General features: G+C 37.5%; 1 pseudogene; it reads right to left on the bottom strand.

Annotated features, from left to right (window-relative positions):
- Positions 1-1190: 1190 nt before the first annotated feature.
- Positions 1191-2938, bottom strand: LOC124528945 (cytochrome c oxidase subunit 1-like; annotated as a pseudogene).
- Between the last annotated feature and the right edge of the window lie 17185 nt (positions 2939-20123).

The following is a 20123-nucleotide window of genomic DNA, read 5'->3' as shown; positions in this document are numbered from 1 at the left end:
TTTTGAAATGTTTAGTTGAAATATAACAAATAGGGTTATAATGATTGATATGGAGGTGATAAATTATGTTGATGTGTCTAGTTGTGGCATATCATTAAAAAGAGGCTTAAACTCTGTCTTTAACTTATAAGGTTAATGCTATTTAGCTTCCTAATGACATTACAGTACAGTTGCAGATCATTTTTCTAAGTGTTTTAGTGGAATTAATTCAGGAATGATTGGTATAAAACTGATTTAACCCACATATTTCTGAGCACTGCCCATAATATAGGCCTGGATGTATAGGTATTCTGGTTGATTTAATTGTCTGGAGATGGCATCTACTTTTAGGCCTAGAGAGGGATGGATCATGAGTGTAAGATGTCTGCTAATGAGATTAATATTTGGATTGTTATTTCTATGCAAAAACAACTTGGTTGTCAACCTTTACTCGTTGTAGTTCTCCTGGTGTTAGGTGTTGTGTGGGGATCAAAGTTTAAGAAGTCAAAGAAGTCAAGAAATAGAAGTCACAGTTTAAGTCTTCATAGTCTGTATATTCATAGCTTCAGTATCATTGATGGCCCATAGTTTTTACAGTTAGTGAGGGGTTGTTGATCTCAATTAGGATTAGGATAGTCGCTGGTAGGATAGTCTATATTGTTTCTACTTCTTGTACATCTTGTATTTAGGTTAATTTAGCTGTTAATATTAGTGAAATGATATAAAGAACTAGAGAGCTGATTAAGAAGATGATTATGTATGGTTGTTAAAGTGTAGGAGTTCTTCTTCCATGATGGGGAATGTTGTACCTTAGAAGCCTAGTTGAATGGATATGCCACGAGATATAAAGAACTTACACCCAGGAGAGCCCGGGTGGCTCAGTTGGTTGAGCGTCTGACTTTGGCTCAGGTGATGATCTCCCAGTCTGTGGGTTCAGGCCCCACATTGGGTTCTGTGCTGACAGCTCAGAGCCTGGAGCCTGCTTTGGATTCAGTGTCTCCCTCTCTCTCTTCCCCTCCCCTACTTGTACTCTCTCTCTCTCTCTCCCTCTCAAAAATAAATAAACATAAAAAAATTTTTAAATGACTTACACCCATAATTTAACTTCGACAAAGTTATGTAATTTTTACTAATATTTCACTTTTGAGAAAGACATAATGGTTATGTTATTGACTTGAAACCATTTTGAGAGGGTTCTATTTTTTCCTTTCTTATTTTAGACTTATATAAGTGGGTTCTTCAAATGAATGATATTGTAGAGGGTAGCCATGTAGTCATTCAAGATTAGTGTTAGTTAATTCCACTATTGCTACTTCTCATTTAGATGCAAATGCTTCTCAAATTATGAATATAATTAATATTACTGCTGTTAGGGAGATAAATAAACCTACAGATGGCATAGTATTTCATGTTATGTATGCATCTGGATAGTCAATGCAATGTCAGAGCATTCTTGAGAGGCCAAGAAAGTGCTATGGGAAGAAAGTTATATTAGCTCCAATTACTATGATTGTAAAGAGGCTTTTGCCCAAGTATGGTTGAATGTGTAGCCTGAAAATAATGGGAATAGTGACTAAATCTTCCTATGATGGTGAATAATGCTCCTATTGATAATACATAGTAAAAATGTCTTACCAAACGTATGTGTCCTGGAGAATAATGTCTAGGGATGAGTTGGCTAAGACAATTCCTGTTAGACCTCCTACTGTGAATAGGAAGATAAAAGTTATAGTATGGCTAGTAATCATTTAATGTTTCTATGAAGGGTTTCTAGTTAACTAAATACTTTTATTCCTGTAGGGATGACAATAATTCTATTAGCTGATGTAAAACATGCTTGTGTATCAACATTTGTGCCTACTGTTAACATATGATAGGCTCATACAATAAAACCTAGGAATCCAGTAGATATTATGACTCAGACTATTCCTATATGTCCAAAAGGTTCTTTTTTACCTGAATAATACATCATACCACATGAAATTATTCTAAATTCAGGGAAGATAAGAATATAAACTTTGGGATATCTGGAGAATCGAAATCAAAATAGGTATTTGTGGGGCACCTGGGAGGCTCAGTCAGTTAAGTGTCTGACTCTTGATTTCGGCTCAAGTCATGATCTCACAGTTGTGGGATTAAGCCCCATGTCGGGCTCCATGCTGGGTATGGAACCTTCTTAGGATTCTTTCTGTCCCTCTCCCTCTGATTCTCCCCTGCTTTCTTCCTCTCTGAAACAACAACAACAACCACCAAACAAAAAAACTCAAAGTAGGTATTGGTATCAACTTGGGTTGCCTCCTCCTATAGGATCAAAGAATGTGGTGTGTAGATTATGGTCTGTTAGTAATATGGTAATTCAGACTAAGACTGGATGTGATAGTAGTCGCAGGTTGGTTGTGGTTAGGAGGGATCCAATGAATGAAGGTGTTGGGTATTGAGATATAGCTGGGTGGTTTTATATTAATAATTATGGTAATATGATTGATAGCCCCTAAAATTGAGGCTACACATAGATGTAGAGAGAAGATGTTAAATTGACTGAGGCTTCTATGTGAGCTAGGTTGCTGGCTAGGGGTGATTATACTGTTCAACTGGTTCCTGTACCTGCTCCAACTGTTGGTGAGTAAGAGCAGAAATGATGGTGGTTATAGTCAAAAAGCTCATGTTATTTATTTGGGGGAATGCTTTATTAGGTGCTCTGATTGTTAAGGGGACTAAACAGTTTCCAAATTCTCCAATTATAATAGGTAATACTCTAAAGAAGACTATCACAAGTGCATGGGCAATTGTGAGTACATTATAAATTAGGTCATCTCCCGGTAAACTCCAGGTTGGCCAAGTTACATATAGGTTAAAAGCTTCAGGCAGTTCCTCCTATTTTAGTTAATGCACCAGATAGTAGGTATAGAGTGCTGATATCTTTATGGTTTGTGGAGAATAGTGGGCAGTTTATGAACATAAGTAAAATGGCTGAGTAAGCAGTAACCTCTAAATCTAAAGTCAGAGGTTGAGTCTTCTTTTTGTCAAGCCCTGTGGTGAATATCCTACTGAATTACAAATTCAAAGAAGCAGCTCCAACACTGCTGGGCTTCTCCTGCCCTTTTCCCCCCCTAGATGGTGAGAGATGTAATTGAAGCCAACTGATTAGTGTATTAACCACCAACTAAAATTTCATGGGGTGGAAACCCACCAATCTAGTAAGGTTTTAGCTTAAAGAACTTGATTTGCATTCAATTGATGTAGGATAGAGTTTTGCAATCCCTGTACTTTTTAGGAATTAAGTGAACATACTTGCTTAGGACTTTGAAGGGTTTTGGTCTTTTCTAACCTAAATTTCTAGTCCAAGATTGATAGGTGCAGGTGGGAGGACTGTTGTTGATGTTATAATTAGTGGTGTTAAAAGAGTTAATCATTTTGTACTTTTAAAATGTCCTTTTATGTTGTTTATTGATGGAAATATAATTAGTGATGTGAAGTTAATTGCATGTAGAAGTACAGATTGAGTAGTGCTATAATGGCTATTAACGTTGGTATAATAAGATCATTTTTTTTTGTCATTTCCTGGATAATTATCCATTTGGGCAGGAATCCTTAGAGAGGAGGAAGGCCTATTGATAGTATGGTAGTGAAGATTAATATAGTGATTAAGGGTATTTTGTTTCATATATATGAGAGTGATAGTGTTGTGGTGGATGAATTACACATAATATATATGTGGTGAGTGTCATCGTGATGTCATTGTAAGGTATTATTCATCTCATGTGGGCAACTGATGAATAGGATATGATTTTTCACAGTTGGGTTTGGTTAAGCCCACCTCATCTTCCAGTTACAATTGATGTAATAGCTATGATTAGAATTAAGTTTGGATTAATGGATGGTGAGATTTGGCATAAGACTGACATTGGTGCAGGGTTTTGTTGTATTAATAAAATTAACATGAAGATAAGGGAATTCCTTATGTTACTTCAAAGTAAAAAAAAATGTTTTAATGTTTATATATTTTTGAGAGAGAGTGAGCGAGCAAGGGAGGGGCAGTGAGGGAGACATAGAATCTGAAGCAGGCTCCAGGCTCTGAGCTGTTAGCATAGGGCCCAATGCAGGGCTCGAACTCACAAACGGTGAGACCATGACCTGAGTCTAAGTTGGACGCTTAACCGACTGAGCCACCCAGGCACCTCTCTTGTGTTACTTCAGGTACTCAGAAGTGGAAAGGGGGAAGTCCAAGTTTTATAATGAGAGCTATTGTTACAATGGCAGATGGATGCTGTGGGATTAAAGATTTTTGTAATTGTTCATTGTCCATAGTATATTAAGTTAATAATGGCCATTATAAGCAGTATTGGTGTGGTTGCTTGTGTTAGAAAATATTTAGTAGATACTGCTATGTCTGAGGGGTTAATCGTTTAATGCTTAAAAAGTAGTTTGATTCCTATAATTCCAGAAATAAGGTCTAAACATCTATTATTTACATTTACTCTGTCAAGGAAATTCTTTGTCAGACATATTTTTGGGATTGTGATGCCATACCTGGTGTAATTATAGGCAAGGATATGTATTACATACAAAGGGCTAATGTAATGATAGAAAGTTTTTTCACAAGAGATATATCAGTTAGTTGTTTTGGAATTGTGGGTAAAATGTCCAGATTCATGGGAAGGTAATGGTTAGTAGGAGGGTTTTGATAATAAAATTAACTGTATGTAGTTCTGGCATTCCTAAATGTTTTTAGGAATATGATTGTTGTGAAAATGTTTATTAGGATGATTTTGGCCTATTCTGCTGGGAAAAATAGGGCAAAAGGGCCTTCTGCATATTCAGTGCTGAAGCTAGTGACTAGTTCTGATTCTGAGGCTCTGTTGGTTTCTGGTAGGGTTGAAATGAATCATATCATGGCTAGTAGTCATGATAGAAAAATTAATCATAAGAATTCTTGATTAGTCATTAATGTTGGTAGTATAAACAGTCCATTTATTAACAGTACTGATAGTAAGATAATTACTAGAGTTACTTTATATGAAATTCTCTGGGCTACTGCTCCTACAGCTCCAGTTAAAGCATATTTGAATTTGAGGCCCATCCAAGTCAGAGGATGGAATATATAACTGAATTTGACATAGCTAGCATGAATAGGTTCTCCTAGGTTTATATTGACTAGTGGATATGGTATAGGCAGGGGAATTTATATTGTTGTTGCTATGGTGAGAGCTAAGATTGGTTCACTCATGGATATGGATATTGATGATGTTAGCATTTCATTGGTTCTTTAATGAATAGTTTTATAGCATCAACAATGGGTTGTAATAGACCATGAGGGCCAATAATTTTTGGTCCTTTGCAAAGTTGTATATATTCTAGCACTTTTCATTTGATTAGTTGAGGAATGCTATGGCAAGTGGGGTGGGGATAACCGATGAGATAATATTAATTCTAAACATGTTGTTAGGAAGAGGAATTGAACCTCTGACTATAAGGGTTTAAGTTTTACACAATTACTGGGCTCTGACACCCTACGAAAACCTGTTCTTGGGCAGGGAATATGTAAATTAACTAAATTAAGATTATACAATCTATTAGTTTGAGGGTACTTCAAACTAATGAAGTAGGCTTCAGTTTTCTTGTCCTTTCATATTGGGAGAAATTTATAATAGAAAGGAACTAACCTGGACTACTTCTGGTCTGAACTCAGATCATGTAGGATTTTAATCATTGAATAAATGAACCATTTATAGTGGCTGCACCTTTTGGATGTCCTGATATAACTGATAAACTCTATTGTTGATATGAACCCTAGAATAGGATTGCACTGTTATCCAAGGGTAACTTGTTCCGTCAATCAATATCTTGCATCAATAAGTGATGTAATATTTTGATTAGTGAGTCTAGATTTTAATCACTCAAAGGTTATTTTGTTCTTTAAGGTCACTCCAACCAAAATCGCTAGTCCACTTAAAGTCTTGTTATCCCTTATCGCCTGATACAGTTCTATAGATCCCTTAACTCATTTTTACTTTTTAAAATTCTTTTTTCTTTTTACTGATCTGTTTGTGTCAGTTCCACTGTACTTTCTTCCAGGTCACTGACTCTTTTGTCTGCTTCATCTAGTCTGCTATTGAATCCCTGTAGTGTATTTTTCAGTTGTTGTATTCTTTAGCTTTATAACTTCTGTTTGGTACTTTCTTATACTTTCTATCTCTTTGTTGAACTTCTCTTCATGTTCATCCATTCTTTTCTCAAGACTGGTGAGCATCTTTGTGACTGTTACTTTGAACTCTTCATCAGGTAAATTACTTATCTCTGTTTCAGTAAGGTTTTATTCTGGAATTTTAGCTTGTTCTTTTCTTTGGAACGTATTTCTTTGTTTCCTCATTTTGCTTACTCTATGCTTCTTATTTTTTTAAATATTTATTTATTTATTTTGAGAGAGAGCATGAGCAGAAGAGGGCCAGAGAGAGAGAGAGAGAGAGAGAGAGAGAGAGGCAGACAGACAGAGGATCCCAAGCAGGTTCCACACTGTCAGTGCAGAGCCCCATGTGGTACTAGATCTCAGGAACCATGAGATCAGGACCTGAACTGAGTGAGATCAAGAGTCAGACACGTAACAGACTGAGCCACACAAGCACCCCTCTGTGTTTGTTTCTATATATCAAGTCAAAGAGCTATCTCTCCCAGTCTTGAAGGAGTAGTCACAGGAAGACTGGAGATGTGTTTCAGTCTGCTGTCTGTGTAGTACCCTGGGGGTGGTAGCCTACCAAGGACTGGCTCGCCAATTGTTTTAGCCCCATGGGGTACAGAAACACAAGTCCCCCTGGCCACAAGAGCCAGGTGTTCAAGGGGCATTTTCTGTAGGGATTGCATGTGCCTGTTGGGTTTTAGTGAGTGGGGTTACAGGAGAGTGCTGAGCTGGGATATGTCTGCCTGCTGAATTTAGTGAGGTAGGCTGTGAGGGAGCATGGTATCTCTTTTTATTTCTTCTTTGACCCATGATTCTTCAGTAGCATGTTGTTTAATCTTCACATATTTGTGAGTTTTCTAGTTCTCTTATAATTGATTTCTACTTTCATATCATTGTGATTGGAAAAGATGCTTGATAGGATTTCAATCTTCTTACATTTAAGACTTCTGCCCTAACATGACCTGTTTTTGAGAATGTTTCGTGTTTTCTTGAGAAGAATGTGTAGTCTAGTGCTTTTGAATGGAATATTCTGTACATGTCAACTCCATTTGGTCTAATGTGGCATTTAGGGCAGTGTTTCCTTAATTTCTGTCTGAATGATGGATACATTGATGAAAGTGGGGTATTAAAGTCTATGAGTGCTGATGCATAGGGGCACTTGTGCCCCAATGTTTATAGCAGCGCTTTCAACAATAGTCAAATTATGGAAAGAGCCTAAATGTCCGTCAACTGATGAATGGATAAAGAAGTTGTGGTTTATATACACAATGGAGTACTACGTGGCAATGAGAAAGAATGAAATCTGGCCTTTTGTAGCAACGTGGATGGAACTGGAGAGTGTTATGCTAAGTGAAATAAGTCATACAGAGAAACACAGATACCGTATGTTTTCACTCTTATGTGGATTCTGAGAAATTTAACAGAAGACCATGGGGGAGGGGAAGGGGGAAAAAGTTACAGAGAGGGAAGGAGGCAAACCATAATAGACTCTTAAAAACTGAAAAGAAACTGAGGGTTGATGGGGGGGCGAGGTGGGGGGAGTGGGTGATGGGCATTGAGGAGGGCATCTGTTGGGATGAGCACTGGGTGTTGTGTGGAAACCAATTTGCCAATAAATTTCATATTAAAAAAAATAAAATCTTCTATGATTAATGTTTATTTCTGCCTTTAGGTCTGCTAATCTTTGCTTTATATATTTAGGCACTCTTATGTTTGGGTACATAAATATTGAATATTTTATCCTCTTATTATATTGACACCTTTGTCATTACCTAATTACCTTCTTTGTCTCATTACAGTTTTTGTCTTCAAGTCTATTTTGTCTGATATAAGTATAGCTACCCCAAATTTCTTTTGGTTTCATTTGCATGGAATATCTTTTCTCATTCTTTTACTTCCAGTCTGTGTGTGTCCTTCTCTCTGAAGTGAATCTCTTGTAGGCAGCAGATAGGTGGGGTTTTTAAAAACTTTTTATTTGAGTGTTACATGTAACATGTAACGATGTTACATTAGTTTCAGGTGTACAAAATAGTGATTCGACTTTTTTATGTATTATGCTATGCTCATCAGGAGTGCAGACTACCATCTGTCACCATACAATACTATTACAGTATCATTGATTATATTACCTATGTTGTGCCTTTTTATTCTCATGACTTATGATTCCATAAGTAGAAGCCTGTATCTCCATCTTCCCTTCATTCTGTCCATCCTCCTACCTACCTTTCCTCTGACAACCATCAATTTGTTTTCTATATAAGTCTGATTCCGATTTTTTTGTTTAGTAGATTATACATGAAGTGACATTATACAGTATTTGCCTTTGCCATTCTGACATTTCACTTAGTATAATATCCTCCAGGTTCATCGTATTGTCTAAAATGAAAATACCTCATCCTTTCTTATGACTATGTAATATTCCATTGTATGTATATACCACATCTTCCCTATCCCTTCATCTATTGATGGACACTTACATTTCTTTCATATCTTGGTTACTGTAAATAATGCTATAATAAACATAGGGTTGCATATATCTTTTCTGATTGATGTTTTCATTTTCTTTGGGTAAATAACCCAGTAGGGGAATTATTGAATCATAGGATATTTCTATTTTTAATTTTTTGAGGAAATCTCATACTGTTTTCTATAATGAGTGGAAATTAATTTCCACCAACAGTGTATTAGAGTTCCTTTTTATTCACATCCTCACTAACACTTGTTATTTCTTGTCTTTTGAATTTAGCCATTCTGATGGATGTAAGGTGATACCTCATCGCGGTTTTGATTTGCATTTCCCTGATGATGAGTGATGTTGAACATCTCTTCATGTGTCTGTTGGCCATCTGTATGTCTTCTTTGGAAAAATATCCAGGTCCTCTGCCCATTTTTTAATCAGATTATTTGGGGGTTGTTGAGTTGTAGAAATTCTTTATGTATTTTTGATATTAACCTTTTATCTGATATATCATTTGTAATTGTCTTCTTCCATTCAGTAGGTTGCCTTTTTGCTTTGTTGATGGTTTCCTTCACTGTGCAAGAACTTATTTTGACATAGTCCCTTTATTTTTTGGTTTTGTTTCCCACGCCAAAGGAGACATCTAGAAAATGTTGCTAAGGCCAATGTCAGTGACATTACTTCCTGTATTCTTCTAAAGGATTTTTATGACTTCAGGTCTCACATTTAGGTCTGTAAACCATTTTGAGTTTATTTTTGTGTATGGTGTGAGAAAGTGGTCCAGTTTCATTCTTTTATATGTAGCTGTCCAGTTTTCCCTAGGACCATTTATTGAAAAGACTATCTTTTCCCCATTGTATATTTTTTCCTCCTTTCTCATAGATTACTTGGCTATATAAGCATAGATTTATTGCTGGGCTGTCTATTCTGTTCTATGGGTTTATGTGTATCTGTTTTTGTGTCAGTGCTATTCTGTTTTGATTACTATATCTTTGTAGTATGTCTTGAAATCTGGGATTGTGATGCCTCCAGCTGATCTTCTTGCTCAAGATTGCTTTGGCTATTCAGGGTCTTTTGTGCTCGTATACAAACTTTTGCATTATTTATTTTAATTCTGTGAAAAATGCCATTAGTATTTTGACAGGGATTGTATTGAATCTGTAATTTCTTTGGGGAGTATGGACATTTTAACGATATTCTTCCAATACATGAGCCTGGAGGATCTTTCCATTTGTGTCATCTTTAATTTCTTTCATCAGTGTTTTATAGTTTTCAGAGTATAGGTCTTTCACCTCCTTGATTAAGTTTATTTCTAGGTTTTTATTCATTTTAGTGCAATTGTAAATAGAATTCTTTTCTTAAATTTCTTTTTCTGCTTTTGCATTATTGGTATATAGGAATACTACTGATTTCTGGGTATTAATTTTGTATCCTACAACTTTACTGAATTCATTTATTCAAATAGTTTTTTGGTGGAGTCTTCTTTTTTTCTATGTATAGTATCATGTCATCTGCAAATAGTGACAGTTTAATTTATTCCTTAACCATTTGGAGGCCTTTTTTGGTCTTATTTCTGTGGCTAGGACTGCCAGTACTACATTTTGAATAAAAGTTTGAAAGTGGATATCCTTGTTTTGTTCCTGATCTTAGAGAGAAAGTTCTAAGTTTTTCACTACTGAGTATATTAACTGTGGGGCTTTTTTATGTATGACCCTTATTATGTTGAAGTGTGTTACCTCTAAACCCACTTGTGAGAGTTTTTATGATGAATAGATGTTGAATTTTGTCACATGATTTTTCTGTATCTATTGAAACAGTCATATGATTTTTATCCTTCATTTTATTTATGTGGTATAACATGTTGATTGATTTGCAAATATTGAACTATCTTTGCATCCCTAGAATAAATCCTATTTGTGGTAAATGATTTTTTAATGTATTTTTGAATACAGTTTGCTAATATTTTGAGTATTTTTTTGCATCTGTGTTCATCAGGATATTGGCCTATAATTTGTGTGTGTGTGTGTGTGTGTGTGTGTGTGTGTGTGGTATCTTTGTCTTGTTTTGGTATCAGGGTAAAGCTGGCCTCATAGAATGTATTCGGAAGCTTTTCTTCCACTTCTGTTTTTTGGAATAGTGTGAGGAGAACAGTTATTAACTCATCTTTAAATGTTTGGTAGAATTCACCTTTGAATCCCTGTGGTCCTGAACTTTTATTTTTTGGTAGTGTTTTAACTAACAATTCAGTTCTGTTGCTAGTGACCAGTCTCTTCCAATTATCTATTTCTTCTTGAATCAGTTTTGGAAGATTGTATATTTCTAGGAATTTATCCATTTCTTCTAAGTTGTCCAATTTGTTGCCATATAATTTTTCATGATATTCTCTTACAATCCTTTGTATTTCCATGGTGTCCATTGTTAATTCTTTTTCATTTCTGATTTCATTGTTTTGGGTCCTTTCTCTTTTTTTCTTCATGATTCTGGCTAAGTGTTTATTAATTTTATCTTTTCAAAGGACCAGCTCTTTCATTTTTTCTATTGTGTTTTTTAATCTTTACTTTCTTTACTTCTGCTCTGATTTATAATTTCCTTCTTCTACTCACCTTGGGCTGTATTTGTTCTTTTTCTAGTTCCTTTAGGTATAAGGTTAGATTCTTGATAATCTTTTTTTGTTGTTAATATTTTGTTTTTAAGTAATCTCTACACTCAACATAGGGTGCAAACTCACAACCTCAAGATCAAGAGCCACTTGCTCTACTGAATGAGGCAGCCAGGTGCCCCAAGGTTAGATTCTTTATTTGAGCTTTTACTTGTTTCTTGAGGTAGGTCTATATCACTATGTATTTGCCTCTTAGAACTGCTTTCATTATGCCCCAAAGATTTTGGACCATGGTGTTTTCATTTTCATTTCCTCTATGTATTTTTAAATTTCTTATTTGATTTCTTCACTGACCCATTGTCTGTTTAGTATCATGTTATTTAGCCTACACATGTTTGTGTTTTTTTCAGTTTTTTTTCTTGTGATTGATTTCTAGTTTCTTACCCTTGTGGTTAGAAAAGATGCGCAGTATGATTTCAGTCTTAAATTCTTAAGAATGAATTCTTAAATTTATTGAGACTTGTTTTGTGGCCTAATCTATTCTGGAAAATGTTCCATGTGCACTTTAAATTTTTTTTTTCAACGTTTATTTATTTTTGGGACAGAGAGAGACAGAGCATGAACGGGGGAGGGGCAGAGAGAGAGGGAGACACAGAATCGGAAACATGCTCCAGGCTCTGAGCCATCAGCCCAGAGCCTGACGCGGGGCTCGAACTCACGGACCGCGAGATCGTGACCTGGCTGAAGTCGGACGCTTAACCGACTGCGCCACCCAGGCGCCCCCATGTGCACTTTAAAAGAAGGTGTATTCCATTGTTTTTGGATGGAATGTTCTGTATGTATCTGTTAGGTCCATCTGGTCTAATGTGTCATTCAAAGATACTGTTTTCTTATTGATTTTTCTGCCTGGCTGATCTATCTACTGATGTAAGTAGGGTACCCCCTACTATTACTGTATTATCACAAATTTCTTTATGTCCACTAATATTTGCTTTATGTATTAGATGCTCCAGTGTTGGGTACATAGAGTATTACAATTGTTATATCCTCTTGTTGGATTGATCCCTTTATCCTCATATAATGCCCTTTTGTTGTCTCTTGTTAGAGTCTTGTCTTAAAGTTTGTTTTGTCTGGTGTGAGTATTTCTACCCCAGCTTTTTTTTCCCCCACTTCCATTTGTGTGGTAAATGTTTTTGTTTGTTTGATTTTTGTTTTTTGTTTTTTTTTTTTATCCCTTCACTTTCAGTCTATTTGTGTATTTAGGTCTGAGGTGAGTCTCTTATAGGCAGAATATAAATGGTTGGGGTTTTTGTTGTTGTTGTTTTGTTTTGTTTTACTCATTTCACCACCCTGTGTCTTTTAATTGGAGCATGTAGGCTATTTACATTTAAAGCAATTATTGATAGGTATGTACTTACTGCCATTTTGTTAATTGTTTTCTAGTTGTTTTTGTTGGTTCTACTCTGTTCTTTTCTCTTGCTCCCTTTCTTTGTAATTTCTTTTAATTTTTTTAAGTTTTATTTATTTATTTTTGAGAGAGAGACAGAGAGAATGAGTGGGGGAGGGGCAGAGAGAGAGGGAGAGAGAGAGAATCCCAAGCAGGCTCCACGCTGCCAGCACGGAGCCCGATGTGGGGCTCAAACTCACACACCATGAGATCATGACCTGAGCCGAACGAAACCAAGAGTCGGACTCTTAACCAACTGAGCCACCCAGGCGCCCCTCTCTTTCTTGTAATTGATAAGTTTCTGTAGTGTTATATTTGGCTTTCTTTCTCTTTAATTTTTGTGTATTCTTTCATAGGTTTTGGGTTTTTGATTACCATGAAGTTCATATATAACATATTAACTATATAGCAGTCTGTATTAAGTTATCACTTAAGTTCAAAAAATGTTAAAAAAAATGTTTTACTCCCTCCATGTTTTATGTATATGCTGTCATATTTTATATCATTTTATTCATAATTTTCTTACATCTAATTATGGCCACTTCTTTTTCCTTAAAGTCCCTTTAACATTTCCTATAAGGCTGGTTTAGTGGTATAAACTCCTTTAACTTTTGTGTGTCTGGGAAACTCTTTAGCTTTCCTTCAGTTGTCCATGATAACCTTGCTGGGTAGAGTATTCTTGGTTGTAGGTTTTTTCCTTTCAGTACTTTGAATATATCATGCTACTTCCTTGTGGACTGCAAAGTTTCTGCTGAAAAATCAGCTAATAATTTTATAGGGTTTCTCTTGTATATAATTTTTTGCTTCTCTCTTACTGCTTTTAAAATTCTCTTAATAATTAAAATATTAAAGATTAAAGATAATGTGTTATGGTGTGGACTTCCTTGGCTTTATCTTGTTCAGAACTTTCTATGCTTCTTGAACCTGAATGTCTATTTTTTGTCTCATAGGTTAGGAAGGTTTTCAGCTATTATTTCTTCAAATAAGTTTTCTGCCCCCTTTTTTCTCTCTTCTCCTTCTGGGACTCCTATAGTGTCAAAGTTTATTTCCTTGATGTTGTCCAAAAGATCCTTTTACCTGTCCTCATTTTTTTCTTCCAAGATTTTATTTAAACTCAAGTTAGTTAACTTATAGTGTTATATTGGTTTTAGGAGTAGAATTTAGTGAATCATCACTTACATATAATACCCAGTGCTCATCACAAGTGCCCTCCTTAATGCCTTTCACCCATTTAGCCCGTCCCCTCATCCACCTTCCCTCCAGCAACACTGTTCTCTACAGTTAAGAGTCTCTTATGGTTTTCCTCCCTCTCTGTTTTTATCTTATTTTTCCTTCCCTTCTCCTATGTTCATCTATTTTGTTTCTTAAATTCCACATATGAATGAAATGGTATGTCTTTAACTAATTTCACTTGGCATAATATAGTCTAGTTCCATCCACATTGTTGCAAATGGCAAGATTTCATTCTTTTTGATGGCTAAGTAATATTCCATTGTATAAATATACCACTTTTTCTTTATCCATTCATCAGTTGATGGACATTTGGGTTCTGTCCATAATTTGGCTATTGTTGATAGTGCTGCTATAAACATTGGGGTGCATGTGCCCCTTTGAATCAGTATTTGTGCATTCTTTGGGTAAATACCTAGTAGTGCAATTGCTGGGTTATAATATAGCTCTATCTTTAACTTTCTGAGAAACCTCCACACTATTTTCCAGAGTGTCTGCACCAGTTTGCATCTCCAGGAGCATTGTAAGAGGGTTCCTCTTTCTTCACATCTTCACCAACATCTATTGTTTCCTGAGTGGTTAATTTTAGCCATTCTGACAGGTGTATGGTGGTATCTCATTATGGATTTGATTTGTATTTGTATTATGAGTGATGTTGAATATTTTTTCTTGCATCTGTTAGCCATTTGTATGTCTTCTTTGGAGAAATGTCTGTTCATGTCTTCTGCCGATTTCTTGACTGTATTATTTTTTGGGTGTTGAGTTTGATAAGTTCTTTATAGATTTTGGTTACTAGTCCTTTATCCAACATATCATTTGAAAATATCTTCTCCTATTCCACCAGTTGCCTCTTAGTTTTGTTGAATGTTTCCCTTGTTGTGCAGAAGCTTTTTATGTTGATAACATCCCAATAGTTCATTTTTGTTTTTGTTTCCCTTGCTTCTGGAGATATGTCTATAAAGAAGTTGCTATGGCTGAGGTCAAAGAGGTTGCCGCCTGTGTTCTCTTCTAGGATTTTTATGGCTTCCTATCTCACATTTAGGCCTTTCATCCATTTTTTAATTTATTTTTGTGTATGGTGTAAGAAAGTGGTCCAGTTTCATTCTTCTGCATGTTTGTGTTCAGTTTTCCCAGTACCATTTGCTGAAGAGACTGTCTTTTTTCCATTGGATATTCTTTCCTGTTTTGTTGAATAGGAGTTGACTACACAGTTATAGCTCCATTTCTGGGTCCTCTATTCTGTTACATTGATCTATGTGTATGCTTTTGTGCTGGTACCATACTGTCTTGATGAGTACAGTTTTGCAATACAGCTTAAAGTCCAGAATTGTGATGCCTTCAGCTTTGTTTTGCTTTTTCAACATTACTTTGGCTATTCAGGGTCTTTTGTGGTTCCATTCAAATTTTATAATTGTTTGTTCTAGTTCTGTGAAGACTGCTGGTGTTATTTTGATAGGCATTGGATTGAATGTGTAGATTGCTTTGGGTAGTATAGACATTATTTTTTAAAATTCTTTTCTCTTTTTGCTGTTAAGCTTAGGTGCTTTTCATTACCCTCTCTTCCAGATCCCACTGATATGTTCTTCTGCATCAGCTAATCTGTTGATTAAATTTTGTTTTAAAATTTTTAATGTTTATTTATTTTTAATAGAGAGAGAGAGGGAGCATGGACAGGGGAGGGGCAGAGAGAGAGGGAGACACAGAACATGAAGCAGGTTCTGGGCTCGCGGGGCTAGAACTCACAAGCCATGAGATCATGACCTGAGCTGAAGTCAGACACTTAACTGACTGAGCCACCCAGCTGCCCTAAATTTTCTTTTAAATTTCAGTTACTGTATTCTTCAACTCTGATTCGTTCTTTTCTTGTATTTTCTGATTTCTGCCAGTCTTTCCTCCAGCCCAGTAAGCATCTTTACAATCATTACTTTATGTTCTTTATCAGGCATATTGCTTATCTCCATTCCATTTAGTTCTTTTTCTGAGGTTTTGTCTTGTTCTTTCTTTTTGAACATATTCCCCTGTCTCTCCATGTTGCTTGACTTTCTCTTTTTGTTTCTATAGATTAGCAGAACAGCTGCTTCTCCTAAACTTGAAGGAATGGTCTTATGTATGGTCATCCCCTATATAGACTGTGTGCTTGGTGACTTTTGCTGGCTTTCTGGAGCTGTGGACGGTGTGGGCCAGGGGTCTTAGGGCTCTCTGTGCTGTAGGCACCTGGAAAGACAGCTAAAGTTGAAATGGGGACAAGCTGAGGGTCCCAGGGCTCTATGAACAGAGGGCACCTTGACAGGATAGCTGAAGCTAAAGTGGGTTTAAACTGAGGTTTCCAGGATTCTTTGCACAGAAGATGCCCTGTAGCAGTGGCTGTAGCTAAGGTGGGGTATAGGCTTGATGATCCTCCATGAAGCCAAGGTGGGATATAGGCTAGGGTATTCCATGCAGGGGGCAACCTGACAGGATAGCTGAAGCTAAAGTAGGCATGGTCCAGAGTGGTCCCTGGGCCAATATGCCCAGGCAGGAGAGCTGAAGCCAAGGGGGAGCAAGCTGGGGTGTCTTGGGTGCTCAGCACAGTGGATGCCTTGGCCAGGTGACTGGAGCCAAGGCTGACATGAGTGGGATTGTCTCTGAACAGAGAGTGCCTTGGTGGGGTGGCTGGAACAGGCACAGGTGGGGTAGGCACAGGCGGGGAATTTCCAGGGTGCTTCATGCAGGGAGCACCCTGGTGATGTAGCTAGATTTGAAGCAGATGGAAGTCAGAAGGTACTGGAACTCTCTGCATTGGAGGTACCCTGGAAAGCTATCTTAAGCCCAACTGGTGTAGGCCTGGAGTGTTCCAGAGTGCTTTGCTTTGCACCTTGGTACAAAAGCTGTTGCTATAATGATTGTAACCAGGGGTTTCCAGGCCCTGTGGCCACCTTGGTGGAATGAGTAGGCTGATGTGGGCTAGAAGCCCAGGGCTCACTGACAGGCAGGCTTATTAGGATGCCTGGGCTGTACCCTGGTCTGTGCTTTGAAGGTGGAGGGAGAGTGTAGACTATGTCTAGCAGTTCCTCTCACCTAGAGATGGTTCCAGAAGCTCTCTTGCTGTTTGGCAGAATTCTAGGGCTGGTTCTTTTATATGCTAGCTATTCTTTTAAATTACAGGTTTGTTTGTTTGTTTTGTGCCCATGGACAGATAGATCTGCTCCCAGTCCCTCAGTACCATCCCTCCCCACTACTGTTTGCAGCAGTGGAGGGGTCCTTTGCTACCATCTCTTGCCATTCTCTTTTGCCATCTTTTGTTGTGCAGAAGCTGTTCAGTTGGCCCTAGTTCTTCTTCAGGAGGAATTGCTCTATAAATAGGTATAATTTGTTGTGTTGCATGGAGGAAGTGAGTTCAGTGTCTGCCTACATCACCATCAGACTGGAATTCTAGATGGGTCTTGTAATTTTATCCATTCAGTCACTCTGTGTCTTTTGACTGGAGAATTTAGTCCATTTACATTTAAAGTAGAGCAACAGGTATGTACTTATTCCATTGTGTTAATTGTTTTATGGTTGTTTTGAAAATCCTTTATTCTTTTCTTGTTCTCTTCCTCGGTGACTTGATGATTTTCTTTAGTGGTATGCTTAAATTTCTTTCTCTTTCTCTTTTGTGTATCTACTATGTGTTTTTGCGTTGTGATTACCATGAGGCTTACATAAAACAACTTATAACAGTATTTTAAGTTGATGATGACTAAGTTCAAACACATTCTAAAGCTCTACAGTTTTTTACTTCCCTCTGACTCCACAATTTTCTTTTGATGTCACATATTACATTTATCTTGTGTAGCCATTAATATTTTTTGTAGTTATGGTTATTTTTATTACTTTTGTCTTTTAACCTTCATACTAGTTTTATAAATTAACTCACCATTTTTACATTAGATTATTCTGAATTGTATAATATATTTACTTTTGCCAGTGAGATTTATACTTTCATATGTATTGCTGTCACTAATTAGCACCTTTTCCTTTCCTTTCAGCATTTCTTAGAAGGCATTTCTAGTAGTGATGAACTCTACAGCTTTTGCTTGTCTGGAAAACTATATCTCCTTCAATTCTGAAGGACAACTTTGCTTGATAGAGTACTCTTAGTTGACACTTCGTTTCAGCACTTTGAACATATTATCTTGCTCCTTTCTGGCCTGCAAAATTTCTGCTGAAGAATATACTCATAGTCTTATAGAGTTCCCTTGTATGACAAGTCGTTTTTCTCTCTTTGCTTTAAATATTCTCTCCTTGTTGGGGCGCCTGGGTGGCTCAGTCGGTTGAGCACCGACTTCGGCTCAGGTCACGATCTCGCGGTCCGTGAGTTCGAGCCCCACATCGGGCCCCTGTACTGACAGCTCAGAGCCCGGAGCCTGTTTCAGATTCTGTGTCTCCCTCTCTCTGACCCTCCCCCGTTCATGCTCTGTCTCTCTCTGTCTCAAAAATAAATAAACGTTAAAAAAAATTAAATATTCTCTCCTTGTCTTTAACACTTTAATTATGTGTCTTGGTGTGGATCTCTTTTGGTACATATGTTTTTGAACTTTCTGGGCTTCCTGGATCTTGCTGTCAGTTTCCTTTCCCAGGTTGGGGAAATGTTCAGCCATTATTTGTTCAAATAAATGTTCTGCCCCCTTTTCTCTCTTCTTCTGGGACCCTATAATGTGAATGTTGGTCTCTTTGATCTTGTCCCATAAGTTCTTTAAGCTTTCTCATTCTCTTTTCTTTTTGCTGCTCTGATTGGATGAGTTCCACTGCCCTGTCTTCAAGTCCACTGATTCTTTCTTTTGCTTTATCTAGTCTGCTATTGAACAATGTAGTGTGTTTTTTTTTTTAGTGCAGATATTGTATTTTTCAGTTCTGTGACTTCTGTTTGGTACTTTTTTATATTTTTTCCTTGTTGAAGTTCTTACTGTGTTCATCTATTCATCTCTCACGCATGGTGAGCATCTTTATGACAGTTACTTTGAACTTTTTATCAGGTACATTACTTACCTCTGTTTCATGGAGGGCTTTTTCTAAGGTTTTGTCTTAACCTTTTGTTTGGAAGGTATTCCTGTTTCTTCATTTTCTTTGACTCTGTGTTGGGTTTTTATTATTTAAAATAACCACTTCTCCCATTCTTGAAGGGGTGACCTCATGTTACCTTACTATTGAAACCTATTGTTCAACCCTGCCCTAGCTCTTGATTGTCTGCCAAACCTTTGTGATTGTCTAAGCAGCCTACTATAGTCTTGGTGGCTTCCAGTAGGTGAGGGTGTACCAAGATCTCTCAGTGCCCTAAAGGAGAGTATCTCAGTCAGCACCTAGATTCAGGCTGATTGGAAGCCAGACACTCAGACAGCAGCTTTTAAAATATGCCATTATTCCTCTTTCAGGGGAAGACTGGACATTTCTGTGTGCTCCCTCTGTGCTGATCCTTGGGATAATAGCCAGTTAAGAACTGTTTCTTTGTTTGCCACCATTAACACAAGAACACAAGCCCTGTGAACACAAGTACCTCTGGCCACGAAAGCCAGGCTATCAAGGGATGTGGTATGGCCACAAATGCTGGAAACTCTGATGATATGGGGCAGGACAGAAGCAGGAAGATGATGACACCTGCCAGCCTCCCTGGTCTCCAGAAGGGATTGTAGTTTTCCCTTAGATGTGTTTTTAATGAGAAGTTTGCCCCTTAGGCCACAGTGATGAAGATAAGCTAATAGGCCTCTTTCACAGAAATACTAGAGGTGCATTTCAGACTGCTGTCTCTGTGTTGTGCCCTGGCAAGGAGGGAGCCGCTTAAGAACTGTTTCTCCATTTGTTGCAGTCCTATGAGACTCACAAATGTAAGTCCCCCAGGCCACCAGAGCCCAGTGTGATCAAGGGTTGCCCTTAGGCAGCAGCTGCAAAATCCATGGCACCAGATGTGTGAATGAATGCCTTTCCAGGAAATACTGGTGACACGGAAGGAGGCAGAAGGAGAGTGTGAAAATGGCTCCCACTGGCCTCTGTGGTCTTTAGAGTAGTTCAGTAGGCTGCTATGTGTGTGTTAAGTTAGAAGCCTGTCCCTCCCTCAGGACAAATCTTTAAGATAAGCACACAGGTGTTTTTCACAGGAAGACTGGGCACTTTTCAGTTGGCTTCCTCTCCGCCGAGCTCTGGGGGTGGCCAGAGCAGTCTGCATGAGCCCTTTAAGAACTGTTTCTTGGGTGTGTGAAATGGGTGAAGCCGTCACAAGGCA

Source organism: Lynx rufus, unplaced genomic scaffold (genome assembly GCF_022079265.1).
Source record: "Lynx rufus isolate CCGP_SWC_20201006 ecotype Redwood Valley unplaced genomic scaffold, mLynRuf1.p SCAF_6, whole genome shotgun sequence".
In the NCBI taxonomy this organism is placed as follows: Eukaryota; Metazoa; Chordata; class Mammalia; order Carnivora; family Felidae; genus Lynx; species Lynx rufus.
The sequence above is the reverse complement of the archived record's forward strand: the minus strand, read 5'-3'. Positions and strand labels throughout refer to the sequence as shown.